Source organism: Vombatus ursinus, unplaced genomic scaffold (genome assembly GCF_900497805.2).
Source record: "Vombatus ursinus unplaced genomic scaffold, bare-nosed wombat genome assembly UNPS02014808.1, whole genome shotgun sequence".
NCBI lineage: Eukaryota > Metazoa > Chordata > Mammalia > Diprotodontia > Vombatidae > Vombatus > Vombatus ursinus.
The window spans coordinates 5,077,526-5,087,670 of NW_020954586.1; positions in this window are offsets into that span (position 1 = coordinate 5,077,526).

A 10,145-nucleotide genomic window follows, 5' to 3' on the forward strand; every position below is an offset into this window, starting at 1 on the left:
CACAGATTTATAGCTGGAAGGGACCTCAAAGGCCCCCTAATACAACCCTTTTATTTTACAGAAAAAGAAACTGACGCCCAAGGAAGTAAAATATTCAAAGGTAAAACTGGCAGAAACAGTATTTGACCACAGGTCCTTTGATTCCAAAGCTGGCTCTTTCATTATATCACCTGCCTCCACTTGACTGGGTGATCACACATGTGCTGACTAAAGAGGTTTTTCAGTTTTTTAGGCCTCATCGTTTTATATTAATTAAACTCCTCTAAGAAATGATGAAAATCAGAAACAATGTCTTTGCTTTTATCCATTTCCTATTTTTCAGGGGCAATAATTTCTATAAATAGGCCAGGTTGTAGCTGTCAATTGAATCCCAATCCTCTTCATGAAATTACAGAATATATATATATATATATATATATATATATATATATATGTATATACAAAACACTTACAGGTAACACTGGCAATGAGCCTAAGGGCCTGACCCTTCCCAACTTTGAGCTGAGCCTTGTAGAAGGATCTAGACTGAAAGTACGAGTGATTTGTCTGGAGCAGACTTTGCTACTAAAAATCAAGCTGGAGAGTTGAGACAGCCAGCTCTTTAATCAATCAAAAAGCATTAATTTAGCCCCTACTATGTGCCAGACACTAGAATGGGCCCTGGAGATACAAGTACAAAGAATGAAAAGATCCCTACTCACAATGAGCGTTTCCTAAGGGGAGAAATTGCCTATTACCTGTCTCTAATGCCATGTGGTATCATCCAAATCATGATCAATGGATCATGCCTTATTTTTCCATTTGCATGCTTTATTCATTCATTTTTTATATAATAAGGCATATGGGATGTACTCAAAGCAATGCTCCCTGGTACATTTGCAGTGAAAAAAAATACAGTCATTTTTTTAGTTGTGTCCAACTCTTCATGACCTTTTTTGGGTTCTCTTGGCAAAGATACTGGAGTGGTTTGCCATTTCCTTCTCCAGCTCATTCGACAGATGAGGCAACTGAGACAAACAGGATTAAGTGACTTGCCCAGCGTCACACAGCCAGTAAGTGTCTGAGGTCAAATTTGAACTCAGGTCATCGAGCCTCCTAGCCCTGTACTCTATCCACTACACCCAGCTAGGTGCCACACATTTGTAGCACTGACCTTTTTGCTGACCTGAGAGAAAAGAGTAAGTTAAGAGATATAAACCCCTTCCTGGGGAGTGATCAGTCCCCATCCCTCTACACTCAATGTCTTCTCATACGTGTCCTCATTCGGGGTCTCTCTTGTTCTAATCAGTCTGCACACAAACAGTTGATTCTGAAACAGCTCTCCTATCTGTACTGATTGTTTCCTGTTTGTCAACGTAGACTCACTTTAAGAATGTGGGTTTTAAATAAAAGGTTGACTTCCGTGGCAGCTTATGGAGAATCTGATTTCTTCAGTCTGGGAACTCCCAATACAGATGCAGATGTGATAGGTTATCTGCCAGAATTCAGCAAATGAATGTCTTAAAGCATTGCCTGAAGCACCAGGAAGCAAAATCATCATACAGCCAGCTGCTCTATTAAATGGTAGAAGCTGGATTCCAGCCCAAGTGTTCCTGACTCCAGCTAGTAACCAGGCTGCCTCTTTTCTGTGCTGATATTTGGACTGGACCTGTGATTTCATTTGTGTAGGAAACTCTCAGTGTGGAAACTTCTGCTTTCCTAGTCTAGAACCATAGTCCTGTATGTGTCAAACTTTCCGATCTAGAACCACAGTCCTTGTACCTTCCAAACTTTCCAATTCTATTTCTTCTTCTTCTCTTCTTCTTCTTCTTCTTCTTCTTCTTCTTCTTCTTCTTTTTTGGTGAGGCAGTCAGGATTAAGTGACTTGCCCAGGGTCACACAGCTAGTAAGTGTCAAGTGTCTGAGGCTGGGTTTGAACTCAGGTCCTCCTGACTCCAAGGCCAGAGCTCTATCCACTGCACCACCTAGCTGCCCCAAACTTTCCAATTCTAGAACCACAGTCCTATCCCTTCCTAACTTTCCAATTCTAGAACCACAATCCTGTACCTGTCAAACCTTCCAATCTAGAACTGCAGTCCTGTACCTGCCGAACTTTCTCATCTAGAACCATAGTCCTTGTACCTTCCAAACTTTTCAATTCTAGAACCACAATCCTGTATCTTCCTAATTTTCCAATTCTAAGACCATCGTCCTGTACCTTTCCAAATTCAGATGCCCCTCTCTAGCCATCACTCTCCTACATGTATTGTTTCCCCCATTAAAATGTAAGTTCTTTGAAGATAAGGATTCTCATTACAGCAGCTAGATGGTGCAATGGATAGCACTGCCTGCCCTGGAGTTAGGAGGACCTGAGTTCAAATATGGCTTCAGACCCTGGGCAAGTCACTTAACCTTGTTTGCTTTAGTTTCTCATCTATAAAATGAGCTGGAGCAGGAAAAAGCAAACCATTCTAGTATATTTGCCAAGAAAGCCCCAAACAGGGTCACGAAGAGTCAGAAACAACTGAAATGAGTAAACAACCACAAAAAAATCCTGTGCCTTTCCACACCAAGATGGCCCTCCCTGGTCCCATTCCCCTACATGTGTTGTTTGCCCCATTAGAATGTAAGCTCTTTGAGGACAGGGATTCTCTTTGCTTTTGTATTTGTATACCCGGAGCTCAGCACAATGTTTAGCCCCTATTAGCATTTGATAAATGCTTTTCATTCATTTATTCACTCATTTCAGTTGACACTTGGTCTCCAGCCTCTACACTTGGAGAGATCCTTGGGGCCCAGAGAGGTGATGTGTCTTGTCCAGAGTCATACAGCCAATGTGACTTGAACTCAGATCTTCCTTACCTAGAGGCCTACTCTCTATTCACTCCACCGTGCTACCTAATGTTCAAAGCGAATAATGATAATGATATGATTTTAAAGGAAGTATAGGTCTATATGGAAATTTTAAGACTGTGTACTGAAAAATGCCTACACTACAATAACATAACAGATTACTGCTATGATAAAGATGGCACGTACACCATCTTCCCATGGATCCATGATGGCATCAATGTAGATATTGGAGAAGCAATCCCAGCATGCCCAGCCCATCCTGTGCACCTCACAGCCCTGTCTTCCCATAAATTCATCGTAAGAAGTCCACCAATGGTGGGGCTAGAGGGATTTCTTACATTCTTTTTATATTGAGAAGTATCAGTAAAGTACCCACACTATCTATAGGCCATCCTTTACCTTCACCATATGACCAGTTCGTCTTTTTTTCTTTTCTTCCACTCATATGTTTCAGGAGGTGTCATAAGCCAGGTAAATCAAACCACCACCACCACCACCAGTTTTCTTCTGCCCCAATGGAGATGGTCCAGGCCATTGAACCCAAGACTCTTGGGAATAGCAATACCCCCTCAGACCACCAGCCCTCTTTCTAGCCCAGCCCCAAAGTCATCACTGAGAGGAACAATCACTATAGAGAAGAGTCAAAGTCTGCTGGAGATAGCTCCCACCAGCTGGGGGAACAAATTGTTACGTTTTCAATGTGAACCTTTAGACCATGGAAATTAGCAAATACTACAAATCAGGGCTTGATTTATTGTTTTGTGTTGATGATCTAGAATTAAGAAACTGATGAAGAATATATTAATAATGCAGATTAAATTTAAAAGTGTGTCCTGCCTTTTCTAAGAACTGGTTGTTAAATATTTCCCAGCACTCCCTGGTCCTGCCTTCCTCACCACCACTACCTGCCACAGATGGGTTAGGATGCCTAAGAGCCCTGAGAGCGACAACATCTCCCTCCTACCTGGTCCTCCTTCCAGCCTAGCCTCTACAACCATCATCCCAGAAAGCATCTCTTCTGGACATGTGATCTGGCAAGGGCTTCTGAAGACCCTGAAAAGAAAGTTCTGTCCCCTAAAGACCTCAGCATCATCCATCATTTCAATATCAGAAAAGGATAGGATTTCCTGAGTGGAAATGGCATTAAAGAAGAGATACTACTTCTTGCACAAACTGATTAATATGGAAATGCTTTAGAGAATTGCACACATATAACCTATGTCTGATTGCTTACTATATTTGAGATGGGGGAGGAGAGGGAGCGACAGATAGAATTTGAAACTCAAAACTTTAAATAAAAGTATAAAAAAATTAGCTGCTAATAGGAAAAAAAGGAGAGATTTATGAATTAGCTAGACATACCAGACATCAAATCAAATGTATATAAAGATTAATATTTAATAAATTTATGAGGAAAAAAAACTTTAAAAAAGTAATAACAAAATTGCCCTGTTTGTGTCCCCCTTCTGAACTTTTTTTTTCCTTTTGAACTTTTTTTTAATGGAAAAGGCATAAATATGCATTTTAAACAAGGAATGGCTAATATATTTCAAACTAAACTTCTTTTTATCTTCTGTGTGTTTTTTCTTTTAAATTTTTAAAAATCTTGACTTAATAAACACTCGAAATGAACATTTCCACATATAAAGTAAAACAGAAAAAGAAAGTTACATATTTGGTATGTGGAGAATGGAACTAGCATTTATTAAGTGCCTACTATGTGCCAGGCGCTGTGCTAAACACTTCATAAATATTATCTCATTTGATCCTCACAACAACCCTAGGGCAGCTAGGTGGAACAGTGGGTTCTGGGCCTAGAGTCAGGAAGACCTGAGTTCAAATCTGGTCTCAGACCCTTACTATCTGTGTGACCTTGGGCAAGTCACTTACCCTCTGCTTGTCTCAGTTTCCTCCTCTGTAAGACGAGCATAATAACACACCTGCCTCCCAGGGTTGTTGTGAGAATAAAATTCTTTACGTTTAAAATGTCATATTGATGTTCTTTTTTTTTTTTTGCATCTCTATCACTACCCATTAACTCATTCCTCTCATCCTACCCCACACCCCCGTAACGAGTAAGTATCATCAAGCAAAATAAATCAACATGTTGATCCCATTTGAAAAAATGCCTTTTTTTTGTACCTCCAGTCCAGTGGTTTTTTACCTTTTTTTTTTTTTTTGTAATATAGACCCCTTTGGTGGTCTAGAGAAATGAATGGATCCCTTCTCAGAATCATGTTTTAGATGATTAAAATAAAATACAGTGATTACTAAGGAAAGCAGTTATATTGGAATAGATGTAATTTTTTTATCCCTTCCAAGTACGTGGACCCCCTGAAATCTACCCAGAGACTCATTTGAGGTCTTTGTACCCCATATGAAGAACCTGCTGTAGTCCATCTGACCAGAGGAATGAAACATACTTTAGAATCTTTAGTCTTCTCAGGTCATGACTAATTGCGGTGTAGACAGGGTTCTGACATCTTTCAGTTTTGTTTTCCTTTACATTATTATGAATATCTGACAATTGTTCCCTTGGTCCCACTCACTTCAATCTACATCAGTTCATATAAATCTTCTGAAGTTTTTCTGAATCTTTCATAGTCACAATTTCTCATGGCATAAAAATATTCCATTATGTGCCTCTACCACAATTTGTTCAGTCATTCCTCATGCAATGGGCACCCACTTTGTTTCTAATTCTTTGCTATAGAAAAAGAACAGTGGTTCTCTTTCTTAGCAACCATATAGCCCTGTTGGTTCATATTGAGCCTGCAGTGTGAGGGATTGTCTGATGTTGGCTACGTGTGATGTGGGGGTTGTGGCAAGATGGGGCAGGGACAGGATATTAGGAAGTAACCGGAGCTTATGCTCCTGAGGCAGGGGGCTGTGCCATGTGGAGTTGTGGTGAACTGGGGTAGGAACAGGATACAAGGAAGTAGCCGGAGCATGTGCTCCTGAGGCAGGGGGCTGTGCCACATGGGAGTGGGACGGCAGAGAACGAGCTCCCTTTGTCACGTCCTCTCCCTAGGTGCAGCGCTAACCCCAGACGTCTCCTTCCTGTATCCGGGCCTAGCCTCCTGTGTCACGTCCTCTCCCTTGGTGCAGCGCTAACCCCAGATGTCTCCTTCCGGTATCCAGGCCTAGCCTCCTTTGTCACGTCCTCTCCCTTGGTGCAGTGCTAACCCCAGACATCCCCTTCCGGTATCCAGGCCTAGCTTCCTTTGTCACGTACTCTCCCTTGGTGCAGTGCTAACCCCAGACGTCTCCTTCCAGTATCCGGGCCTAGCTCGCTTTGTCACGTCCTCTCCCTAGGTGCAGCGCTAACCCCAGACGTCTCCTTCTGGTATCCGGGCCTAGCCTCCTGTGTCACGTCCTCTCCCTTGGTGCAGTGCTAACCCCAGACGTCTCCTTCCGGTATCTGGGCCTAGCCTCCTGTGTCACGTCCTCTCCCTTGGTGCAATGCTAACCCCAGACATCCCCTTCCGGTATCTGATCCTACAATCAATCACTAGTAGGTGGGCTGAGGAGGAGGGGCTAGGAAGGTATATAAGGGGCGGTAGGGGTCGGAGTTCGCTCTCTTGCTCCTGCTCTTGCTTTCCTGCTTGGCCTTGCCGTGATGGTCTCTGAATAAAGTTCGAGTGCTTGCACCTCCCGATCAGCTTGTCTCTATGTTTATCCAGGTGGGCTCCGAAGACTGGTAAGTATGACCCTGGCAGCCCGCTCCTGTTAGAAGGAGAATGCACGGCGCGACCGGCACAAGTGGCGCCCAACGTGGGGCTAGAGGAAATAGGCCAGGGGCCCCGCTGATCAGCTGGTCTGGTCGCGGGAAGAGAGACGAGACCCGTAGCCAACAGGGTGAGGGAAGGAAAATGGGACAGATGTTTGTTAAGGTCCCAGATCGGGAGGTGCTAGGGAAAGAAGTACATAAAATAGTGAAAGAAGCGGAAATCAGTGGTGAGGAAGAATCAGGGAGTGAGGAAGAGGACACCGGAGACAGGAAATGGGAGAATAAGAGAGGGAAAAGAAAGGAAGAGCGTAGTAAGGAAAGCTCCACCTATCACGCGGAGGGGTGGCCCCCTCCCCCAGACTTCCCCTTAGAGGAGAACGTCCCGTCTGCTCCTCTGGCTCCCTCTTATGGGGCCATGGGGGACACCCCAACCAGGCTAGGACAAATGCTCCAGAAGGCAGTGGCAGACAGAGACATGGACGCCAAGGCATGGCTAGATGCCTGCCCGGTGTTTGAATCCAATGGAGGGAGGACCTGGGCCCCTCTAGAATGGAAGAAATTTAAGGAGTTAAAAGAGGCAGTAAGTACTTATGGAGTTGAATCCCCCTATGTCAGGGAATTGATGGTCCTCCTGGCCAATAGTCAGGTACTGACCCCGAATGACTGGAAAACCATTGCTAAGGTATGCCTTAAGCCAGGAGAAACCCTGCAATGGATAACTCTGTTTGCAGATATCGCAAAGAGCTTTGTTAGAGATATGTAGAGTCGCACTCCCCAAGATGACTTTCATAAGATAGTGGGGGCAGGGAAATATGAGAAAAATGAAGATCAGATGCGATATGATGCGACAGTGTATGCAGCTGTCTCCCAATGTGCCCAATGGGCTTTTAGCAGGGTTCAGGCTTTGGGGAAACAAGGGCCCTCCATGACCCAGATTAAACAAGGTCCTGATGAACCCTTCCCGGATTTCGTGGCCCGCCTACAGGCGGCTGTTGAGAGATCCGTGGGCAGGGGAGAAGTCTCCGGCCTCCTTATACAGAGGCTAGCAAGGGACAATGCTAATACAAATTGCCAGAAGGCTATGCTTACATTAGATAATGATGCTGGCCTAGAGGAAATGATAAAGAGATGTGAACATGTCGGGTCCAGTGCCTTTCAAATGGACACCCTCGCGGCAGCCTTTTCGAAAGGGCTATCAGAAGTGCTGAAAACAAAAGAGACTAAATTGTGTTATCAATGTGGCAAAGCTGGTCATTTCAAGGCGCAATGCTGCCAGAAACCCGGTAGAGCCCGTCCCAAAGTAATTTGTCACAGTTGTAATAAGCCCGGCCATTATGCTAAGGAATGCCGCAAGTCAAAGTCAGGAAACGGGGCAAGGGGCCCCTCGAGGGCCCCTCAACAAGCTTACCAGATGGAAGCCCAACCCCCTCAGAATGCGCCTTTGGGGCTGCATCGGGAATATCTCCGACTTCTACCTGTGTGGTTTAACTCATGAACAGACTCGACAAATTGTGAGGCGATGTGTGCGCTGTGTTCCTTTCCTCCCCCCTCCACCCAGAAAGGGGATTAACCCACGCGGTCTTTTTCCCAATGACTTGTGGCAAATGGATGTTACTCACCTTGGCCGTGTCGCTATCCATGTCTGCATTGATACCTTTTCCAAATTTATAATGGCCACTGTATCCAGTAAGGAGAACACCCCATCAGTTATTAAGCATCTGTACCATTGCTTCGCCTCTGTGGGGATCCCTCACGTCATTAAAACTGACAACGGGCCTGCCTGTTTATCTATGACTGCCTTCTTTACATCCTTTGGCATTAAACATGTTACAGGGATCCCCTATAACCCCACAGGTCAGGCTATTGTTGAGCGAGCCCATCGTACCTTGAAAGCCACCCTCAGTAAACAAAAAGGGGGAGTAGGAGGTTGGGGCTCCAGGCGGTGGCCTACCCAAGCAGACATGGATAAAGCTTTATATACATACAATTTTCTCTGTCTAGACAGAGACACGGGCCTATCCCCTAGCATGCTACAGCTAATAACACCACCCACTTGTAATTCAACTGGCCCCTTAAAAACAGCACTACATGTACCATCCCTTAACCAGAAAGTCCTCTGGAAGGATGATGAGGGAAACTGGCAAGGCCCATCCGTAGTGTTGTGGAGAGGACCGGGGTATTTATGTCTTACAGATCCTGATGGCCAGAGCCGCTGGGTACCAGAAAGAAGAACAAAATGAGTTGAAGAAGCCCCGGGAGAGACAACAAGGACGGGAGAAGAAACACAGTCAACAGAAAATTCAGAGAGAGCAGAAAGAAAAGACAGTTAGGATGACTAAACTAAGTAAACTGTTTTCACTTTTTTGCGCGATCGGGACTTTGCCACAGGTTGCGTCAGCTCCAGTGCCCTGGGCACCCCTGTCCAAGGCCACGCTGCAGCAACAGGAGGAGGCGGGAGTGGAGAGATGGATCCTGGTAGAAGGTGCTCAAAGACAAATCCTGACGTGGGAAGAGGCTACTCTTGAGATCATCTTACAGGGCAGCTGGACCCTGAACTCCACATTGTCATCCATCTTCGAGGAGTTCCAGATACAGGACTTATATAGCGGACAGCAATTGCTTGCCTCACAAATAGAGGAGCTGGCCAATAAATTCGCCCACGCCCTCCAAGTGCAGGCTGATATTGATCAGCAGCTGGAGGAGCAGATTCATAAAATAGCATTGGCTACCCAGGACATTGGGAATGAACTTATGTGGCTGGAATTGAGACAGCAGTTGCCATGCGATGGCTGATATCGATCCATTTGTGTAACACCCTTAAACCATAACGCCACTTGCGACGCCCTTTGACAAAGCATTAATGACACTCTCCCTTTCTTTTCTATTTGGTGTAATGACACCCGTACCCTTTCCCAGATCCAAGCTACAAATCTTTCCTCTGAACTCCAGGCTTTGTGGGTGTTAATTAGACTGGCGCGGAACATATCTGACACTTGGCACCAGCACGAGACTGATGATATTGTTCATCACCTTAGTGATTGGATTAAACATACCTCTTTCCCCATCCCCTCCCTTATAACCCATTGGGCATTTATAGCTCCTTTTGCATTTATACTGTTATTGTTACTACCCACTATATTAGGGTGTTTCCTTAGGATTCTTAGAGGTTCATTAGAGGCACTCAAAACCGAGGCCCTAGTCTTGAGACCTCGTCTCTGCCCCCTCGATTAAACAAAAAGGGGGAATTGTGAGGGATTGTCTGATGTTGGCTACGTGTCATGTTGGGGTTGTGGCAAGATGGGGCAGGGACAGGATATTAGGAAGTAACTGGAGCTTACGCTCCCGAGGCAGGGGGCTGTGCCATGTGGAGTTGTGGTGAACTGGGGTAGGAACAGGATACAAGGAAGTAGCCGGAGCATGTGCTCCTGAGGCAGGGGGCTGTGCCACATGGGAGTGGGATGGCAGAGAATGAGCTCCCTTTGTCTAGTCCTCTCCCTAGGTGCAGCTCTAACCCCAGACGTCTCCTTCCGGTATCCGGGCCTAGCTTCCTTTGTCACGTCCTCTCCCTTGGTGCAGCGCTAAC